Raw genomic sequence first — 22609 nt, 5'->3', positions numbered from 1 at the left:
TAAGTAGAAAAAGTATATTATTCTGTGAGGAAATGGCACAAGCCAAAGAAATCCAAAAAGTGTGGAAAAGATAAGCCTTACCTTGTATCTTTTCAATGCTTGATGTGATGCGGTGTGATGGAGGTATCAATGGTTATAGTTTTATCTTCTTTTTTTGGGGGGGGTTCTTAATCTACACTCACACACACGCACACGGGTCCTCCCCCTTGCAGCCTTACAAGGTGATGCCCCCTTAGGAAATCAAAGTCAAGTCTTTTAAAGACAAAAAACTTTACTGTGACAGATTGTACAGTTTGAATGAAACTTGTTTTGTGGCGGTGAAAAGTGGAAAAGAGGATTTTCTAAGGCATTTTAGTCAATGGGGAATAGATCTTTGAAGAAAATTGTGATTTGTTTGTTTCTAGAGGTCATTATCGATGAGAAGAATTTTAGGGCGTTGTAAATTTTTCTTAAAAAATACACACAGAGACACTCTATTGTCAAATTTTAAGCTCAACAAAGAAAAAAGGGAATCCTCATATAGGCTTGATTTTTGAAGGGCACCCTTACCCTTCAAAATTGACGGGTTTGATGAAATATAACAAGTTTTTCTGTAGATTAGAGTAGCATTTTTAAAAATTTGCAAGTATTTTACGGCCAAAATACTCAAAAGCGACATGAATGATGGCGTAAAAAGCAACTATGTCTACGTATTCAAGATCAACATAGAAAAAGATGAACGCACCTAAATAGTCCATTTTAACATTGAAGAGGAATTGTCCATTAAGAGGGGGGGTCGCTTTTTTATCTGAAAAGAAAGTCTAAGGCGGCAGGCTGAAGTCTTGTGAGGTACGAGCCTTGCCGCCCTAACCACCTGCAAAATGAAGACCTAGCTAGCTACCAAGGGTGGTCGTTCGTCTTATTACGTGATGTCTGGCGGAGGGTACCTCAACGAGGAGATTATGGGCGTGCAGAACGCCGAGTTCTTCGACGTCGATCTCCTCTACCACTTCCTGCACTTATTCGGTAAACCCTGTTGCGCTTCTTGACGATTCACGACCTAGCTAGCCATAGTTCCTGCGCGCACGATTGTTTTATGTTGATCACTAACCTCCTTTCGCACGATCAGATGCGGAAACAAAGCGGAAGCTCAATGATTATAAGCAGAAATTGGCTGTCTTGGAGCACCAGATGGCGTCTATGGAGCTACAGTTCAGTTTAACCCAGTCCGTTACCGTAAAGCCTCCGTCGGCTGCTCCTTAGCTACGGTTCCGCATGACCTAATCAACAAGTGTCTTATTGTACCACTTCAACTCCTCTATTACTGTATTATTGTCGCTGATTTGTTCACACAATTGTAAACGATCCAATTAACTACGATCTTATGATTCTATTACTCTATTTTTGTCGCTGATTTGTTCACACAATAGTAAAGGATCCAATTAACTACTCTATTATTGTCGCTGATTTGTTCACACAATTGTAAACGATCCAATTAACTACGATCTTATGATTCTATTATTCTATTATTGTCGCTGATTTGTTCACACAATAGTAAAGGATCCAATTAACTACTCTATTATTGTCGCTGATTTGTTCACACAATTGTAAAGGATCCAATTAACTACGATATACAGAGCATCTTATAATTCTATGAAGGCCTTCTTGCTCTTTGGATAAGATAAAATGATCTTTAGGGTCTTTAAATTGCCCAATCGAATTGGTGGGGATTCCATAACCGCTCCTTCCATAAAGCTCCTTAAATAGAAAGCAACATTCTTCTCAATGTTTTGATCAATCCACCAATTTTATTTTTCAATTCAGCAAGCTCTCCCAACCATTTATTCGGCATTTCTGTTTTTTTGTTCACTGGAGTTCAAAGTTTATGCACTACACTTGTTTTTTTTTCTTGAAGCTCAAAGTTTATGCCCTACACTTACTTTTCTTTTTTTTGGGGGGAGGGGGGCGGCTTAGACTAAGAACTTGTTACATCATTCATCCCCCCTTTTTGTTGATATTACCCCTCCAAGCTCACGGCTCACGTCTATTAACACTAACATCTTTTTTTCAGAGGATTTTAGATTCATAAAGCCTATTGCCTATTGACATAACCCTAATCCCCGGCACCCAAGGGTGAAAAAACATAAAGACAAGAAGCATAAGAAAAAATGAAGAAAGAGTGCTTACCGTATGAGAGGCTATGCCCAAAACCTTGCTCACTTGAATAAACCTACAAAAAAGAAACATAATAAATAAAAACGTTAGTCCTCATTAACACATTAGTAAGTAAGAAGAACAAGAGAAAAAAAAGATGAGTACCCTAAACCCTACTCTTAATGCATAAGTGAATGAAAAAATTAGTTTATGTTAAGCCTAAACCCTAGCTCTATGTATATAATGCTTAATACTTTGATGGAGAGCTCTCCATCAAAGCTCTCTATTAGAGCTCTATGCATTAGGCTAGGGTTAGGGCAAGGGAGAGGAAAGAGAGGGGAAGGGAGAAAATCTCACATAAAGTATGTCCAAGCTTTTCATAAAAGCTTGGAAGAAGACAAAGATTGAACAAAACCATGAAATCTTGAAGAAAGCAAGAAAGGGCTTACCTTGGAGAGGGAGACTTGATTGATGCAAAACCCTTGAGAGAAGAGGTGTGGTGGGAGGAATAGTCGGGCTGCAGGCATAGTCTGTGTATGTGTAGGATAGGGGAAGTAGGTAGGTATTGACACCCGTCGGCGGCGATTTAGGTCGCTACTTAACAGTGAAATTATTTCGCTCCTAGCTTCATTGGTGAGCAGCGAATTTTTGCTGCTAAAGCAGTGTATTTTCGCTGCTGTGCAGCGAAAAAATGCTGCTACTACGGTCGCTATTTAGCAGCGAAACTCTGGGTAATTTTTTGTTTGTAGTTCTGGATGTTGTTGTGTGTTTTGTATGAACCCTAAATTAGTTTTGGCTAGGTTAGAGATGTCTGACAGTGATCATCAAGGGACGGAAGTTGGTTCCAAGGCATGGTTGTGAGAAAAAATTTGATGTGTGTGTGTAATCGATGCAAGGGCCAGTATATAATACAACAATGTTGTATAACAATTGAGCATGTTCGGACATATGGTCTTCATGAGACAGTGGCATGACTAAGTGCGGATGATGACATGGAGGAGAACAATAGGAGAGTTGTAGGTAACATGCCACACCATTCAATGATATCGGGTAGAGTGCGGAAGGTGGCAAGGCTTCATATGGAAAGCATGGCTGAGACTCATCTTCCCCAAGAAATGAATGAGGTGCCTCCACCATTGCTACATGAGGAGGAAGAGAATCTCATCATGGATGGCATGGTGAATGACTTTTTTGGATGGGAGGTCATAGTTGATAGTGAGCAAGCTCCAATGTCACAGGGTGGCAATCAAGAAAGCTTGCTCTCCTTGTACCATGCAAGTATAAGGTGGCAAACATGGATGTGTACCTCGAACCTTTGATTGAGAGCTTGAGACTTTATGGGGAGGTATCAAAGTACATGATGTTTCAAGGCTAATAAATAGGTGCGAGGCGGAGGTGAAAGGATGATGCATGACTATCTTGGGTTCTTGGAGTACTCATGGATCTACTTGAACTTTATATGCATAAGGCTTTAGCCTTTAAACTTTAAGTTTATATCTCTAACTCAATCATCTCAATTTTAAAATAGGTTTGCAACCTCCGGACATCATGCATGTCCGATTTGCAAACCATCACTTGTTTCGGAAAGACCCTCTACACTTAAGAAGGTGGTGTATGAAAAACAGAGGGAGAGATTGGTTTGAGGCATGGAGAAGCACTCCCAATCCGCCACCAAATGGGACGTCTAAACACTCAATCTTCTTTCAACTTCCATATTGGTGTGACATGAAGATCAATCATCTCTTAGATCCCATGCATATCTTCAAGAATGTCGCAACAAATATTTGGGACCATTTAATTGGTAAAAGAGATACAAAGGGTGCAAGGGATGACTTACAAAACATTGGACGCCTTAAAGTGCATGGCCAATTGAAATAGTCCTACCAAAGGCACCATGGGTATTAACCAAGAGGGAGCACAATAAGGTGAAAAGTGTGATTGCCTCTTTTTGTACACCAATGGGAGTAATGCATTCATTGAAGGGTGCCTTCACAAAGACCAAAAAGAAAGGATGGGAACAATTATATGGCCTCAAGACACATGATTGGCACAAGATATTGCAGGTATATAAATATTTACTTATTCATTTTATCTTTGTGGTGTTGAAATTTGGGTATTGTGATGAGCTATGGTGGATCAAACACTAGAATCAACATCATTAACAAATAATTAAGATATAATTAGTAGATAATTAGTAAATAGCTTAATGTAGGCATGGATACTCAAAAACCAGCAAATTCTCATTAGGGCTATGCCTCAATTTATAGAGTTTACATCAAGCATCAAATCCCATTGATTTCTCCATGATTCACTCCACCTCTTTTCCCTGATTCTCTCCACCTCTTCACTTTTCCCAGAATATCTCCTAGAATAACTCCACACTTCCCAGAATATCTCCACACTTCCTAAATCTTCTCATGCTACCCTTTATTCTCTCCCAGTAGATTCTTCTCACCTTTTCACAGGTTCTTTCACAATTACATCTTCTCTTTTACAGCCTCTAACCAAGGGCTTGTTCCTGCACACACCCTATTCACTTGTATTTTCAACACCTCCCCTCAAGTGAATAATCCTAGCACACCTGGACCCTTTACCAAGTTTCCCTCTTACTTGATAGCCCGCGACCAGTGCCTCAAGTCCCTAAACTCCATAGTCCTTGACACTCTCTCTCTCTATGTGTCCAAGGCTACTATAAGTGCCCGCGACCTTGACTAAAGTGCTCACACATACATCTACCACGTGGCCTACATCATCGGTGGCTCAGAGGTGGTTTTACTTTGTTGGGGCAGGTTACATTGGGTTGTGGGGTCTCTCTCTCTCTCTCTCTCTCTCTCTCTCTCTCTCTCTCTCTCTCAGAAAAGATGATCCGACTCCACTTCCTTTGGAGCCTCCATGAAGTTTGCCGATGTCGTTCCTTCTCCACTGGATTTGCTGTAGCAGTCTCTCGCCATGTGTCCTGGCTTTCCACATTTGTGGCAAGTGAAGGTTCTCCCTCCTACTCTGCCTCTTCCTCGTCCTCGTCCTCGAGAGAATCCTCCTCGGGTGAAGAATGCTTTTTCTTCTCCTGCTGTTGAGTCGAGCCATTTCTTCTCTTTGCCTCTGCTCTCTTGCTCTAGTAGAGCTGCTTCTATCTCGTGTAGCTTCAATTTAGGTACATCCTTTAGTGTTGCTACAATGTTTTCATAATCACCTTTGTCCACACTCTTCAGAAGCACTGCTAGTGCCTCATCATCTTCTACCTTTTTGCCAATAGCTACCAGCTGTTGCTTAATGCTTTTATATTTGTTCAAGTGTGTGATTAAAGGTTCACTTTCCTTCATGTCCAATTTGTAGAATTGCATTAACAGATTTATCTTTGTTTTTTGCTTGTGTACCAAATAATTTATTGAGTTCATCCCATGCATCTTTTGCCCATTGTATCCCTGTGATGAGATGAATGATTTGATCATTTAAACTGAGTGCAATAAGTCCCAATGCTTTTTCATTCCTGCTCTTCCACTCATTTTTCCCTCTCTCTGGGCATTCATCTCTCCCTTCAACTAATCCCCACAGATTTTTCCTCATGAGCAAATACATGGTTTTTGTCTGCCATGTATAAAATTGCTCCTCATTAAATTTGGCTATTTCCTGTGCTGAACTCATGGTGATGTGAAGGGGGTCTTACCTCTTGATCCAATTTCAGGATTCAAGGGTAGTGTCTACCTTTTACAACTCAATCTGGTGTTTAATAGATGATTACAACAAATTTATCAGCATAAAATCACCAGAAATTACACTAAATCAAGGGTAACCAATTTGTACGAAATGGTTGGAGTATCAAACCAACTCCGAATTGCAATCTGAAGTTATAGGGATCTGTATCAGATACCTAATGGTTAATTTGAACCCTCAATTGTACCAAAATACAGTGATTAACACTGATTAATCATTGATTAGCAAATTAATGCTCTGTTTTGTGTGCAAAAAATAGAGTATGCGGGGAGTCCAGATCTGGTGCCTTAGACTTCAAATGAGCTCAAATGCTTTCAAAGGCATTAATAGCAATGATTCTAGTAGAGGATTAAGCCAAGAAACACAAGATTTGACCAAATACTGAAAGCTTAATCTCTGTTTTACCAAAGTCACCTGCAGATTTGATGAAGAGCTTAGATCTCACTGTAGACTTGATGAAACTGAATTCTGTCTTCACCAGCTTGTAGAGCATGCTTGAAAACACCTTGGGCTAAGAGGATTTGTGCAAGCTGCAATGTCAATTTCACTCAAAGAAAAAGGCACCGGGTAAAAACGCGATTTCTCCCTCCTTCGTTGGCGGTTTGCTGCACCGTTTTGATGGGCTTGAAGCCAAGTGGGTTGGCTACCATATGCAAGAAGGGTTTCCCCTAAATCTATGTGTGCAAGGTGAATGAGATCCTCCACTGGCTAGAGGTGAAGAGGTGAAGTGAAAAATAACTAAAATTTGGATTATTTCCTAATTATCTACTAATCTTGATTAATTAAATAATGGGCTCATAAACCTGATGGATTCTAGGCATGGCTCTGATACCATGTTAAAATTTGGGTATTGTGATGAGCTATGGTGGATCAAACACTAGAATCAACATCATTAACAAAGTGATTAACAAATAATTAAGATGTAATTAGTGGGATAATTAGCAAATAGATTAATGTAGGCATGGATACTCAAAAACTAGCAAATTCTCATTAGGGCTATGCCTCAATTTATAGAGTTTACATCAAGCATCAAATCCCATTGATTTCTCCATGATTCACTCCACCTCTTTTTCCCTGATTCTCTCCACCTCTTCACTTTTCCCAGAATATCTCCCAGAATAACTCCACACTTCCCAGAATATCTCCACACTTCCTAAATCTTCTCATGCTACCCTTTATTCTCTCCCAGTAGATTCTTCTCACCTTTTCACACGTTCTTTCACAATTACATCTTCTCTTTTACAGCCTCTAACCAAGGGCTTGTTCTTGCACACACCCTATTCACTTGTACATGTGGTACATAATTTGTAAGCTCATATAATAACTTCCATTTTTTTCTATGCATAGTTTATTCTTCCAATTTCTATAGTTGATTATGGAGATAAGAAGGTGAGAGAGGCTATTTATAAAATGGGAAGCTTGGTGCATTATGAATCTTCTCTTCAATTCACTAAATTATATTGCTTATTTGGAATTCTCATGAGTCACAAGTTATGTATTGGTGAATAGAACACATAATTGCTATGTATGTAGGTAGGTACATATCCTTAAAGGAGACAGATCCTACATCCATTGAGATGGCTCGTCTCAATGCTATTTGAGGCAGTGTATATGATTGAGGACAAATTTCCTAGAACAATTCTCACTAGCTAATTGCATCTTGTGGTGCATTTGGTTGATGAAGTGGCGTTATGTGGTGTTGTTCATGTTCAATGGATGTTTTTTCTTGAAAGGTTCATGAAAACCTTAAAGGACTTTGTGTGAGACAAAGAGCAAGGCTAGAAGCAAGCATGGCAGAGGGATGGTTAATGCAAGAGTCTCTTGTGTATATCTCAAAACATCTATCTCACATAGATCCTTCCATGCCACGATTGTGGAGCAATGAGGAGGATGATCGACTAATCACTAATGTGCCTCAGGGAAAAGGAAGGAAACGAAGACTAGATGAAGCATTATGCCACAAGGTGAATACATTCTGCATTCTAAATAGTCCCATCATGGAGAAGTGGATTGGGAGATACAAGGATGCAATCAATAGATGAAAGGATGAGAGAAGAGCTTTTAGAAGAGCAAATACACACTTGCCATTCCCTCCTAGCTTGGAACCTCTACCAAATGTGATCAATATAGAATGGCTTTGTATGGTAATATCGATGGCATAAAAAAATGGAGAGATGATCAGAAGAGAAGAGTATGAGTACGCAAGAGAATGTGACCATCAAGTAAAGTCGAGCTAGTAGACATGATACCAATGTCGTAGAGGACAATCTTGAGTATTGTGGAACTATTAAGGATATTTTTGAGGTTGGATTTAGAGCATTTAGTCTATTCATCTTTGATGTCAAATTGTTCAAGGTGATATATAGACGTGCTCAAGAAATCGTGAAGAAACATTCAAATGGGTTCTTTAAAATTGATTCCACCAACTTTTGGAATGATAAAAAATGATGAAAAAGATACCTTCGTACTACCTCAACACTGTCAACAACAGGTTAGTATAATGTAAGATTCTTCCCTCTAGCTTTTGAGTTGTAAAGGTGTAAGAACCTCCCCTTCTATTCTTGAAATTATTCCCCTCTCTGAAATAGAAGAAAGATCTTGTTTTACCCTGTTTTGGCCTAGAGAAAGACAATATCTAGAGAGAGATAATCCAAAATTGAAATATCTTTGGATATAAAAATCCTCCTAGTGTCTAAAATGGATTCCCCTGAAACAGAAGTTCAAAATGAACTTTTCAATATGCATTAGGAATTAATTGAAAATGGTATAAGGAACCTTAATTTAAGGGTCTACATTTTCAAAAAAATTTAGATTATGGTGTCCAATTAAGGTTCCAATGGACCAATTAGATTAATCCAAGTGTTGGGATGAGATAAATCTAAAAGAATAAAAGAAAATACCCAAAAATGAGTAAATGCTCACATAAGATGAAGAGTTGACTGAGTACAAGGTTTATTAGTTAAAAATTATGAGATATTACTAAAAAAATGAGATATTTTAGAATAATCATGCATTTTTGATTAAAAATTATGAGATATTACTAAAAAAATGAGATATTTTAGAATAATCATGCATTTTTGACACCTTGGTAAGGAAAGGGGGACTCTTGAGGTAGGCACCTCTATGACATGTGTGGAAGGGTTTTTAATAAAAAAAAGTGATATTTTTATCTCTCCTCTTTCCTAGATCAAACCAAATTAAAAAGGAAGCCAAACTGGTCCAAATCTTGTCCAAATTGAGTCAAAGACTTGGAAAATTCTAGAACCCAATTGGGTTTGGTTAGTGGCCTCCTTCACCTATAAATAGACCCTCAGTCTTTTGTAATGGAATATTGGAACTACACTATGCCAGTACTATATTAAAATAATCATCTTTTCTTTTATCCTTTAAATTTTCCTCTCTCTTGGGAGCTTGGAGCTCTCTCTCTCTACAACAACTCTTGGAGTTTCTCTTCTCCTCTTGGTTGGGGGCTTCACTGATAATAGAGAATCAAGCCAAACTTGGAGGTAAAATCAAATTTTATGGTTTTTTCCAATTTATCTCAATGACTTTCTTATTCTCAACCCCTCTAAAGCTTGAGAAGCTTTCTAAATGATTGTTTTAATTCAAATCAAGCTTTCCCTTAAAGTCTTAATACTTAATTAAGAGAAAGTTAATCTTTATGCTTATTTGTAATGCTTTCTTTAAGTAAATATCTCTCTCTAAAGGAATAGCCATCTTTATGGCTAAATCCCTTGAAAAAGGATGCTTCTCAATGATAGTCTCTTAATTCAAAGCTAAACTCTAGGCTTGATAAGCTAGAGATTAAGAAAATGGTATTTTTATGATTTTGTGTTAACAAAATAATGATTAATTCTTTTAGATTATTTATAAGTAGTTAAAAACTACTTTGATTGATTCTAAATGAGAAATAGATTATCCTATCAATTTGGAAAAAGAGAAATAATGGAGTTAGCTTAATCTTGTGGGATAATCATAATTAAGTTTATGATTATGATTAAAATTATGATTTAAATTCATAGTTTGATTTTAGGCATAAAAGAGAAACTACTATCATATTTTCATTACAAGCTTTTATTCTTTAGAAAAAAATTGAGAATTATCGGTAATAGCAGCAGCGAAGCTATGGCAAAATTTTTAGAAAATAATACATATCTTATTTTTATGCATAATGCTAAAAGAGGACTTCCTACCATATTCTAGGATTGGACATCCTATGCAAAAAGAATGACTTTCATCATATTCATGAGAAATAATTTTTTTGTAATTATGCATAATTAATTGATTATGAGAAAAGAGTAAATTTTGGTAAATTTATTTTTATGCAAAAAGAGGGATTTCCATGATATTTGAGATCCAAGTAATTAAATGGTAAAAGAGAAATATTTGGTAAATATATTTTTATGCAAAAAGAGAAATTTTTAGTAAATTTATTTTTATGCAAAAAGAGAAATTTTTGGTAAATTTATTTTTATGCAAAAAGAGGAATTTCCATGATATTTGAGATCCAAGTAATTAAATGGTAAAAGAGAAATTTTTGGCATAATTCAAATTTTGAGTATTTATCAAAAGTGGAATTTTGAGCATTATTAATTTTATTGGGAACTATGGGTAGAATTGATTTTTGTAAATCCCATGAATCTTTTACTAAAAAAGAAGAATATTGAATATACTTCACGTGAGAAATTTGAAAAAGAATATGAAAATATCCATAGAGAGAAAGTACCTTTAACTAGGCCAAGTAATTGGCAGAAACTTAGAAAAGTCCCATCAGTATCGAAAGTAGAAAACAATACTAAAAGTGGATGTGATAAGATGTGATGTGGAGCCGAATGAATGTAAATGAATGTGACGGGATGTAAATGGAGTTGATGTGATTAGATGAGATGTGAATGTGATAAGAGGAGATGTGGATGAGATGTGATGTGATGTAAATGGACGTGGATGTGAATGTGATGAGATGTGAATGAGATGCGATGTGATGTAAATGGATGTAGATGTGAATGTGATGAGATGTAAATGGATGTGGATATAGATGAGATGAGATGTGGATGGGATGTGATGTGATGTAAATGGATGTGGATGTGAATGTGATGAGATGTGATGTGATGTAAATGGATGTGGATATGGATGTGATGAGATGTGAATGTAAATGAACAAATGGATGTGGATGAATGTGATGAGCTGTGAATGGATGTGATGTGATGTGGATCTGGTTAGATATGAATGGATGAGATATGATGTGGATAGATGAGGTGTGATGTGGTGTGGACTTGCGTAGATGTGAATGGATGTAATGATGTGAACATGATGTGATGATATGTGGATGTGATGTGGATCTGAATGAATGTAGATGGATGTGATGTGATATGAATGGATGAGATGCAATGTGGATATGTTGTGCTGTGTGTGATGTGATCATGATAGATGTGATGAGATGTAATATGATGTGATTGGATAAGAATGGATGAAGGACGATGGAAATACATATGACTAGATGCGGAATAAGCAATGTGAATTGATGTAGAAGAATGTGGAATAACGAGAAATGATGTGGAACAATGGGAAATGATTGGATATGATGTGATTGGATAATAATGGATGAAGGACGATGGGAATACATATGACTAGATGCGGAATAAGCAATGTGAATTGATGTAGAAGAATGTGGAATAATGAGAAATGATGTTCAACAATGGGGAAAGATGAGAGTTCATTAGAAACTGTATTTATGAGACCTGTTTTTAAATGACTGTTTTACATCAAGAATGCTGGGGAAGAATTTTGACCATCTTGTGAATGAGATCGTGGAGACCTAAGTGATAAAGTTGCAACAGCTGACAGAGAGTCAATAGAGGACGTCTCGCGTAGCAAGGTCGGCTGAGGTCTTGACTAGCCTCGGTTTGTTTTTAAATGGTGAGCTTTCGGTACAGTGGATGAGGGACCAAGGAAGCGGCCTATGAGTGAAGCGCTAGAGGTGACCTGTGAAGGAGCCTTGAGGGTGCTGACCATACGGTACTCGGGCTCTGGGTCGGCGAAGATACCTACGCATGTGTCGGGGAAGAAAATGGAACAAGGTATTAGAGTTGTTTTCTGAACTCGAGCATGGATCAGGATTCTGGTTGATTGGCCTTGGATGTCCTCAAATGGATGAGTCCATGGCTCTTTTATATAGATATGTTGGTTGATCTTGCTGATCTTCAACGGAGAGTCCATATGGATTTTCTTAAGTGAATATATTTCGGGGTACTGTAAGCTAGGAACTATTGAAAAGGCCCCTCAGTGGACATGTGGTGAGCATTTTGGTTGCCAATGACGCCATAGGTACACTGATGGAATGATTGGAAATTAGAATTCAAGCTAGATATTTTGAAGGACTATGATCAGTGATACTATGGTTTCATTAAAAGATTATTGAATCTATTAAACAGGCAATTTCATATTGGGTGTGTAAGTGGTGTGACTATCTTGAAGTTTGCTTGAAGCATCGGTTAGGGGGCCTGGAAACTCTTTTCCCTGGTACCCGGGGCAATACATAACCAAATTTCTAAATGAATCCTATCACTACAATGGTTGGCCAGTTGGCTAACCCATGGGATTGGGGATGGGGTTAGGTTGGACTAATAGATCCCTAAAATGACACTCAAATTTTATTAAGTTACGATAATTGAAGTAAATCCTGGATAGTCCTTGTTCTATGGAAAAGAATCAATGGCTATGCCTTTTGACGAGGAAAAAAGCGTTAGTCTCTATGATCCAAGTGCAAGTCTCTTCCTTGATCTGACTATGAGATTTACGGGTTTGGTCGGATCAGTTTGGTTAGTGAAGACCTTGACTACGTTAGAATAAAATATCCTGGAGGAATCGCCTATGTCTGTTGGGCGAGGGAAGTTTTTCTGGGTTCGGTTTTGGAAGAACCTAGGGATAAGTCTCTTGTCCGAATATCTGTTGAGGGACGAGGCTCCGAGTGAGAGGCTCTACCCTACGCAAGAAGTGCTACTTCCACTGCTAGGACCCCAAAACTCGTTTCGCGGAGGGGGTAGGGATCTTTAAGCTATAGTATTAGAGCAAATTGGCTAAAGTGGATCACCCGAGAAGCAAGAAATGTCAAAAATTTATGAAGTACCAGTAAAAGATTGTAATTGTGTGATGAAATTCATACAAATTGATATTCAGAATGAAGATTCAGAAATTGGAAATTGGGTCTTCAGATGAAAGTACCGCAATTGTATGGAATCCATGACTTGCTAGAGGCCTAAATATGATGGTATTTACCTTATAACTCCAAGGACGATGACTACCCATATATACCATGGGTATATCTGCAGCTCTTTACTAGCAATATATACGAGTAAATCTCTGACCTTGAAATTATAAGCAAAAATGCTATCTAGATGATGAATTCGAATGCTGGGTGATATCATTTTAGAATTTTGGGTGGTTGAGAATTGATGAGTTGATTTGGATTCTGATTGAAAGATGACGATTCCTGAATTATGGTAGAAAGAAGATAAGTTGAACAAAGCCACAATGAGGATGAATGGGACGATTCCTGAATTATGGTAGAAAGAAGATAAGTTGAACAAAGCCACAATGAGGATGAATGGGACGAATCCCAGTGATGATGTTAGTAACTGGAATGACGATTATGACTTCAGCAAATGAGATTAGTGGATTGTGCTGATAGATTTGCTGCTGTTTAACCTTTGACCCAGTGGATCTAATTAAGGGATGACAAATTGAGAACCTGCATACACTACAAGGGATCGGGCTCATACCCGCGCTCTTAGCCGCTAAAAATGACTTGTGAAAAAAAGTAGCGGGCCCGTGTATCAGCGCGTGTATAATCGCGGCCAGAGACATGCGTGTAAAACCGCGTGTATAGTACCTCTCAGACGCGCGTATACACGGGTGTGTAGCCGCGTTTTTTTACACAGACGCGTTAATACACGCCGCTATACACGCTCCTTATTATATTAGACGCGCTTATACACGGGTGTATAGTCGCATCCTGTTCAGTTCCAATGTCCCAGACGCGTTTTTACTTGCGTCTATACACGCGTTTCTTTAATTTAGATGCGCTTATACACGCGTTATTGCCAGTTTATACGCATTAATACACGCGTAAGTTCCAGGGTATCCGCGCAGATACACGCAAATTTTAGCAGTTTTGACGCGTTTATACACGCGAACAGAGAGCAAAAAAAAAATCCAGAGAGTGCTATTTGGTGCCTGAATACTGTTCCAGCATTCCAGCACCCAATAGCACTCTCTGGTTTAGGGTTTTTGGTGCATTAGACCATCCCATTAGACCATCCACGAAGAACATATGCACGAGGGAGATTAAGACAAGAACGACATGAATGCATACATTGTCATTACACGATTCAAGACAGACATGAATGTAATACTATCGATCAATCAATTCAATATTACTATCAAAATTTCATACATGTATACAAGGGAGTCCATATCTCGAAGTAGCCCATGGCTTGAGTTTACAAAAAAATATATACAATCACATCCTAAATATGGAATGTGATACTACAAGTCTGAGTACTACTCAGACCCAGATGATGACTCGGTGCTCCCCCCATGCTCAGATGAGCTCGCATCGGTCGAAATGTCCGAGGAGTAGTGCTCACGTCCACCCTCTGCAGCGGGGCGGCCGGTGGATCATCAGCAGCTTGTGCCTGTTCAAGTAATATATAGTATATAAGTATATATATATGCAATTCAATAAACCAAAACCATTCGTTACGAATTTTCAAGTACCTGTCGACCGTATGGTCTCATGGCCAACTCAAACTGCGCGTCCGTAATACGTCCCTCGGCTCTGAAGATGGCCCACGTGTCACGTCTGCTATGCCAGCGAGCATACGTAGTATCGTGGGTTGTGGGCTTCCTCCCCGTAACCCGTCGCTGTATCATAATCAACACAATTTGTAAGATTAAAACAATTCATAGAATCAATGAATTAAGTAAACAATCAAATAAAGTGGCAGGATACTTACGAACTCTGCCTCCCATGACTCGACGCCGCCAGATCCGAAATGCAAAGATCCAACGATCTCCATCTGGATCCGTCGTGCCTCCACATGCTGCCTGCTCTTCACGCCACCCTCTGCTCGTTTCTTTGCCTCCTTCCACTCGCGTTTGTGCGCAGTGGTGGCAGGTTTCTCGGCAGGATAGCCACCCGCAGCTACATTTAGCCGGTCATCGTACGCGAGTTTTTTAAGGTGAGATCTTTTATTACTTAAGATCTCCCTTATTCGCGTCCTTCCCCATACATCCGAGAATGTAGCATGTGGGGGATTGGGGTACCGACTATGTACAGCCTCTATCACCTCCCCAACTAATCGGCTATTTTGATCTTTAAATTTAATAAAACAATTTCTATATGAGTTTGATACTACCCCACGCATGTACTCCATTACCTCCCTCCCCCTCGCATCCATCACTATCCCGCCCCTATCCGTCACATCATAGCAAACCACTCTCTCCATCTCTCTCATCTCCTCCTCTTCCGAACTGTCTCCTCTAACTCTTCTCCCTCTATCTCCTCTCTCACCGCGTGCCCTACTACCTCCCCCACCTCCCCCACCTCCCCCACCTCCCCCACCAAAGCACCCGCTGCATCCTCCACTCCCACTCTTCCAACTGCTGTGGGTGGAGTCACGACTGGGGGATTGTCTACGTGACGGTGGCTGTGAGCCCTGACGTGACGGTGGCTCTGAGGGAGCACGTGATGGTGGCTGTGAGGGTGTACGTGAGTGTGTCTGGGACGAGGTATGTCTCCTCGGTGGACGTGGAAGAGGAGAAGCTGCATGCCATCTCGTCAGACTCGGAGGAATAGACGGCACTGGAGTGCCCTGGATACTCGCGGTAGGGGTATAGACACCAGGCAGGGAAGGAGGGGGATGGGCATACATATACTCTGTAAGCTCAACCGGACCAGGTTGGCGCCCAAAGTGATTCATCATCTCCATCAACCAATTGCTGTACGCAAATGGATCGGATGAAGAACCTGGAATATCCATAAAGAACCTGCAACAAACATCTTCATGTACATCATGGGCTGTCTCTTGACTCACACAAATTAAATCATTCAAGTCAGTTGCTTGCAAATCATGAAATCTGAAACGCCGCAGTTTTCTGTCTGCAGAAACGCGTGTATACACCCGTCAGAAAACGCGTGTATACACCCGTCCAGAAACGCGTGTATAGGCGCGTGAACATACTCTGCAGACAGGTTACACGCGCTTCTACACGCGTTCGTACACGCGACCTGCGAAAAAACTTTCTCGAAAAGACCGACCCCCCGACAAAGACAGAATGTCCTTATAAAAGGACCAGCCATTGTCGCCCCTGTCAGGATGCAGTAACCCAATCGCGTGCAAAAAGACAAACCCAAAGAGCAAAGAGCAAAGTAAACAAATCTGACAAAAGAGACAAGGCACAGGACAAAGTGACTCACCTCTGAAAAAGTGAGTCTTCTCTGCTCCTTCTCTGCTCCCTCCTTCTCCCGTGTGTGTGCTCCTTTCTCTGCTCCCTCCTTGCTGTTGGAAGAGGCGAAAACAGGCGAAAACGCATGCACTGTTGATTTCTCAGTTCAAAATCTATATTTGGGGAAGGCGGGCTGTTTTTAGTTTAAACATACCGCCGCGTTTATATTCGCGTTTATGAGCGCAGGTATGTTCGCGTGTATGTGATTTTAGCTGCGTTGATACACGCGTTTTGCAAAAATTAGCCGCGTGAATACACGCGATTTTTAGGAAGTAGCCGCGTTAATACATGCAATTTTTAGGAGATAGCCGCGTCAATACACGCGATTTTGTGCTTTCATTAAAAACATATAATGATTTTGTGTTTTCTGATTTGTACACAGGATGTCATCAACCTCTTCAAGCAGTTCTGGGGAAGATGAGACAATGCGTCATCGTAATCGCGATGTGTGGTTGGGACAACGGATCAAATGTATGTGTAATCGATGTCAAGGATGCATTGTACGAGCACGTCGAATTACCTTGAATCACATCTCCATGTATGGAGAATGGAATCAAACAGGTTTAGAGGTGAGTAGATGTAAATTGATGGTATTCAAATGACTCATGGTATCCAAATTAAATTAATAGAGTTGTAACATATAATTTGATAAATTGAAGCAGGATGCAGTACCACACCCTAACATGGTACCCTACGCGCGACGAGAGCACGTAAAGCGTCGACGAGATGATGCTGGAGCTTCGGGATCTATTGTCAGAGATGAGTGGGAAAGGGACGACAATAGCCCTGCACCCCACGAAGTTGTGGAAGAGGAGGTGCTTGATGATATGGTGCAGAATCTTTTTAAGGATGATCCCAAAGGTATGGACGATGATGATATGGAACAAGAGCATCTTTATAAGGCTTCATCGACACCGGTGTTTGCTCGGGGGGTCCACCACTAAGAAATCATATGTATCACGTGCGTTCAAGGGGTAATAAAAAACCCCCTCTACCTACATGCTATCAATTAATAAAATTACCCCTCTTTCTTAAGGAACCTACGGGTTTTTTTCAAAAGTGTAATAAAAAACCCCCTCTTGTAGATGTAATCCTGTAGGTTTTGTCAATTAAAAAAACCCTCCTGATGAACTCACGTGCTACACTTACATTTTTTTAGGTGCACCCCCCGGGGGTGTTTGAAGGGTGCACATTCTCAGTTTTACGTGCTTCACTTGAACTACTTAATATACAAACAGTTTATGGATGGAGCAATGCAAGTCTTGATGCATTGTTGAAGTAAGCATTGTAACTTACAAATTTGAATTAGTGGTTTAAGGTTTAGGATTTAAGACTAATTATAATTGATGATATTGGATGCAGGCTATTATCAAACATGCTTCCAAAGGAAAATAGACTACCCACCTCAAGAGACATAGCGAGGCGCTATGTGACATCTCTTGGAGGACTGGATTATGATAAAATACATGCATGCGTCAATGATTGCATTCTCTTTCGTGGGACGCATAAGGAGGCTCTACATTGTCCCACTTGTGGTGAAGCAAGGTACAGAACAGATATGAAGAGTTTTGATGTACCTCGTAAAGTCTTGCGACACTTTCCTATAATTCCTCGCATCAAACACATGTTCAAGTGCAAATCCATAGCAGAGCTCATGTCATGGCATTCCTCACATCGATCGGATGATGGCATGTGGAGAATTCCCGCAGACACTCCTGCTTGGAAGCATATTGAAGATGAGTGGCCCAGCTTTAAAACAGAGCCCAGAAACTTGAGACTTGGCCTGGGTATGGATGGAGTGAATCCATTTGGTTTCAAAAGCACCGCATACAGCGTGTGGCCAGTTGTGTTGGTGAATTACAACCTTCCACCATCAATGGCGATCAAGAAGGGACATCTTATGTTATCCCTTCTAATTCCAGGGAAACATAAAGTCAAGCATATGGATGTTTATCTTGAACCACTGATTGATGAGTTGGAGGAACTATGGAGAGGTGTTGCGGTGGTGGACATTAGTAGGCCTCCCTCCTCTCGACACTTCGACTTAAAAGCAGTGTTGATGTGGACAATGCATGACTTTCCAGGATACAGCGATTGTTCTGGTAAGAATTCTAATTACCTCCCTACTCTATTACTATTGGCTATATATATTAATTAGACGGTTTAACTTTATTATTCTAACTTTTATTTATATTTTAACAGGTTTGAAAACATCGGGTAAACATGCATGTCCTGTTTGTGGCCCTTCGTTAGTACATGAGTATGCTGATGGTTTGTGTAAGACTATATTCGATAATCATCATCGATTTCTCCCCTCAGATCATCCTAAATATGTTGCTAGTAAGAGTAACATTCCTCCACAAACACTTCGTGCAAAAGATTGGAAGCGTATTTGGGAGTCTACAACTATTCTTCCTCCAGATGGCATGAACAGGTATAGTGATGTTTTTTCAATATTGTTTTATGTAGTCTCTAATTGGATTAAAGGTCACATAGAGCAATCCCTTGTGCAGGTACTCCATTTTTTTCCGGCTGCCATATTGGACCCATCTTAAGATCAACCATCTTCTTGATCCCATGCACATCTTCAAGAATGTGGGATCTGGTATTTGGGAACATATTACTGGTAAACGAGACAATGTTAGCGTACGTGAGGACTTGCGGGTCGCAGGACGTATGCGTCAAGCTTGGCCACGAGAGGTGGGTGGGCACGTTCGTCTTCCGCCTGCACCATGGATTATATCAAAGAAAGAGGAGAAGCAGGTAAAGCAGGCCATCACCACTTTGCGTACTCCCACTGGATGCATGAGATCATTGAAGGGAGCCTTTACAACCACTAAGAAAAGAGGCGTTGAGCAACTATATGGGTTGAAGTCCCACGATTGGCACAAGATGCTTCAAGTAAGTGTTTTCCAAGTCTTGTACGTACGTTGAAATTAAATTTTGTAATGCCATAAACCATAAATGTGCTCTTATGTGCGCAGTTCATACTACCTACTAGCATCGACCATTGTGCGAATAAGAGTTTGAAAAAATGTATTTATAAGATGGGCGAGCTTGTGAGGTATGTAAAACCCATGCTCAGATCACCCTTCATTATACCTTGCAAAATGAACGTGCATGAGGTATAACGTACTATTTATTTATTTTTCAGATATGTTAGTTCCAAAGCAATTGATCCAGCCACGTTGGATGATGCGCGTGTTATGGCAGTGGAGGTGGTTTGTTTGGTAGAGGAGACTTTTCCGCGAACCATTCTCACAAGTCAACTACATCTCATTGTGCATTTAGTGGACGAAATTGCTTTATGTGGTACTGTGCATGCACGTTGGATGTTCTTCCTAGAGCGCTTCATGAAGACCTTAAAAGACTTTGTGAGGCAAAGTGCAAGGCCTGAAGGAAGCATGGCCGAGGGTTGGTTGATACAAGAGTCTCTTGTATATATTTCAGAATTTCTTGGTCAGGTGGACAGCTCTTTGCCACGACTATGGAGCAATGAAGAGGACTTGAGGATGACCTCTATTGTGCCTCAAGGAAAAGGACAGAGTAAAGTAATTGACAGAACATTGATTGATGATCTCAATTTCACTTGTATCCTTAATAGTGATGTGATGAGCAGATGGGTTACAAGATATGAGGATGCAAAGACAAAAAGGCAAGCAGAAAGAGCTCTCTTTCGGAGGCAACATGGCTCTCGGAAGGCGTACCCTAAGCATCTAGCAACACTTCCGAATGATATCCATGTTGATTGGTTGCATGAGGAAATGGAGAAAGCAGAGAGCGACGAGGGGCTGCATATCACGGCGGAAGAATGGGAGTATGCACGAGGATGCATGTCAAAGGTACATAGAACTAATGTTTTGCATTAGTTGTAAGTGATTTGCTTTTAATATTTATTCACATTGCTTACACAAATATTGCTTCTATTTTGGTCCAGTGCACTATGTTCAATGCTATATGGTGTGAAGGCAAGCATTTTCGAACACAAAGAATTGATGAAAAGAGAAATATACAAGATTGCGGTGTCACTCGGGGGGGGTCACTATATGTAAATCCTCTATATCACGTGCGTTCAAGGAATATTTCAAAAGTCCCTTATCTTTGAATTTTTTAGTGAATATAATGTATCCTTTCCTATTCAAATCTGTAATTTTTTTTAAAAATACAATAAATAAATTCCCTCTGTAAATATATTTCTGTAAGTTTTAAATATTTAAAATGTCCTTCTGTTGAACCCACGTGATACTTACATATTTATACGAGTGACCCCCCCGAGCGGTGTCATTAGTAGCTTTGAGGGAGCTAATGGAAAAATGGATGATTATTGTGGCATAATCCAAGACATATTTAGGCTTGACTTTCGTCGCTTCTTTGTGTATGTTTTGGATGTCAAATGGCAAATGAACGTGGTAGAAAAAGGGCCTGATGCAACGATAAAATGCCATGCAAGTGGATATGTAACTATTGACTCTACAAAGTTCTGGCAAACAAAGAAAGATAGGCTCGTATTGCCACAACAATGTGAGCAGGTATGCATTTTTTTACTAATGTGTTTCATGTACATATATATCTAAGCTCGCGTACCCCTTGACTTTTGATATGCTAATTAATTACTGTACTGTGTGTATTTGAGTAGGTTATCTATCTACCAATGGTGCATGACATCAAATGGTGGTACGTCATCCCTATTGCACCACGTTCCAAAGTGATGTATAATACATTCACTGATATGGAGCATATGGAGGATGTAACAAGCTCGGGGGGGTCACTATATGTAAAATATCCCTATCGTGTGCGTTCAAGGCCTATATTTTAAATCCCTTATTTGTGAATTTTTTAATCTATATAATATCCCCTTTTCTTTATGAATCTGTAAATTTTTTTGAAAAAAATTTAAATCATACCCTTATGTAAATATATTTTTGTAAGTTTCATAAATTAAAATTATGCTTCTGTTGAACGCACGTGATATTCACATTTTTTTGTGAGTGACCCCCCCGAGGTAATAAGCCACAATGAAGATGACGTCGAACATGCCATTGAAGATGTTGTGATCGATGATCAAGAAATAAGAGATGATCGTGATAATGAGGATGAGCATGCCATTTCTCATGATCATGAGAATGACCCTACCATTGAGGATGATGGTGATGTTGATGAGGATGATCAGGACATCGATACCATTATCAATGGAGTACAGAATATCGATAGTGGAATAAATTTAATCGTAGCCTTACCAATTGATCAAATGGATATTGATGTTGATCGTTTGGCAAGGATGGATCTTATTGAAGATGAGATCGAACCCTAACCAATCCGTCACTGTATGTTCTAAATTGATGACATTTCTATCATCTCATATGCATGATTTATTTTTGAATATATTTCATTGTTGTAAATGCATGTAGTGGGATTGTGTAATGATGTATACTGTAATGTACTATGAGATGGTTTAAGGAAAATAGTTTTTAATTTTGTTAAGGAATTCATTTTTTTTTCAGTTTTTCTCTGCCATGCGTGTATTAATCCGTGTATAGTGGCGTGTATTTATCCGTGTATAATAGCGAGTATTACCCCGTGAATATTATCGTGTATTTATGCGTGTATTACTGCGTGTATATAAACGCGTTTATACACACGTTGATAAATGCAAATATACACGCGAACTTAAATGCTAAAATACACGTGCCCAATTCTATTCAAATACAAGCGCGACCATACACGCGTTCGTAATTTATCGCGTGTATGGCAGCATTGTCTTGTAGTGATAACTGAAATTCTTGTGGAGGAATGATCAGATGAAATTTTTGGTGTGGTAGACCATTATTGTGTTAAGAATATGAATGAATTATTCTCTGGTAATGAGTTCTATATGTTCTTCTTGTAGAAGGGATCTTTATCCTAGGATTCTGTGGGGGGCTGACCAATCTAAAGAACCCCAGAATCAGTTGGATCTAAAGTCGGATTTGAACTATCTTTTCACCTGAGCGGCTTGGTTAATATGGGAAAAAAAGGGACTTAACAAGAATTTTTGTATTGATAGGATCATGGATCGAGGTTGTCGTGGTGGGAATGTTAACCCTCAACATGATGAGGAAGAGCTCGACCCGGATGTTCGTAAAACTCTTCATAGATCGCAGCCTGGACCTTTCAAGGGTGAAGGGAAAAACTTGGGTGAGGCTGTGGAAAATTGGATCGAAGCAATGGAAGAATACTTTGATGTCACACCGGGTATAACAAGAAAAGTAAAACGGCTCTT

The 22609-nt window shown here is 39.6% G+C and overlaps 1 long non-coding RNA gene across 1 annotated transcript; it reads left to right on the top strand.

Annotated features, from left to right (window-relative positions):
- Positions 1–838: 838 nt before the first annotated feature.
- On the top strand, positions 839–1388 carry LOC147636435 (uncharacterized). The gene is made up of 2 exons (XR_015266407.1): positions 839–1005; positions 1109–1388. It is a non-coding gene; the product is annotated as an uncharacterized LOC147636435 (long non-coding RNA).
- Positions 1389–22609: the final 21221 nt, after the last annotated feature.

Source organism: Cibotium barometz, chromosome 8, assembly GCF_041138505.1.
Source record: "Cibotium barometz isolate CiBa-2024 chromosome 8, ASM4113850v1, whole genome shotgun sequence".
Lineage (NCBI taxonomy): Eukaryota > Viridiplantae > Streptophyta > Polypodiopsida > Cyatheales > Cibotiaceae > Cibotium > Cibotium barometz.
Note: the sequence above shows the minus strand (reverse complement) of the source record. Positions and strands in the feature narration are given on the sequence as shown.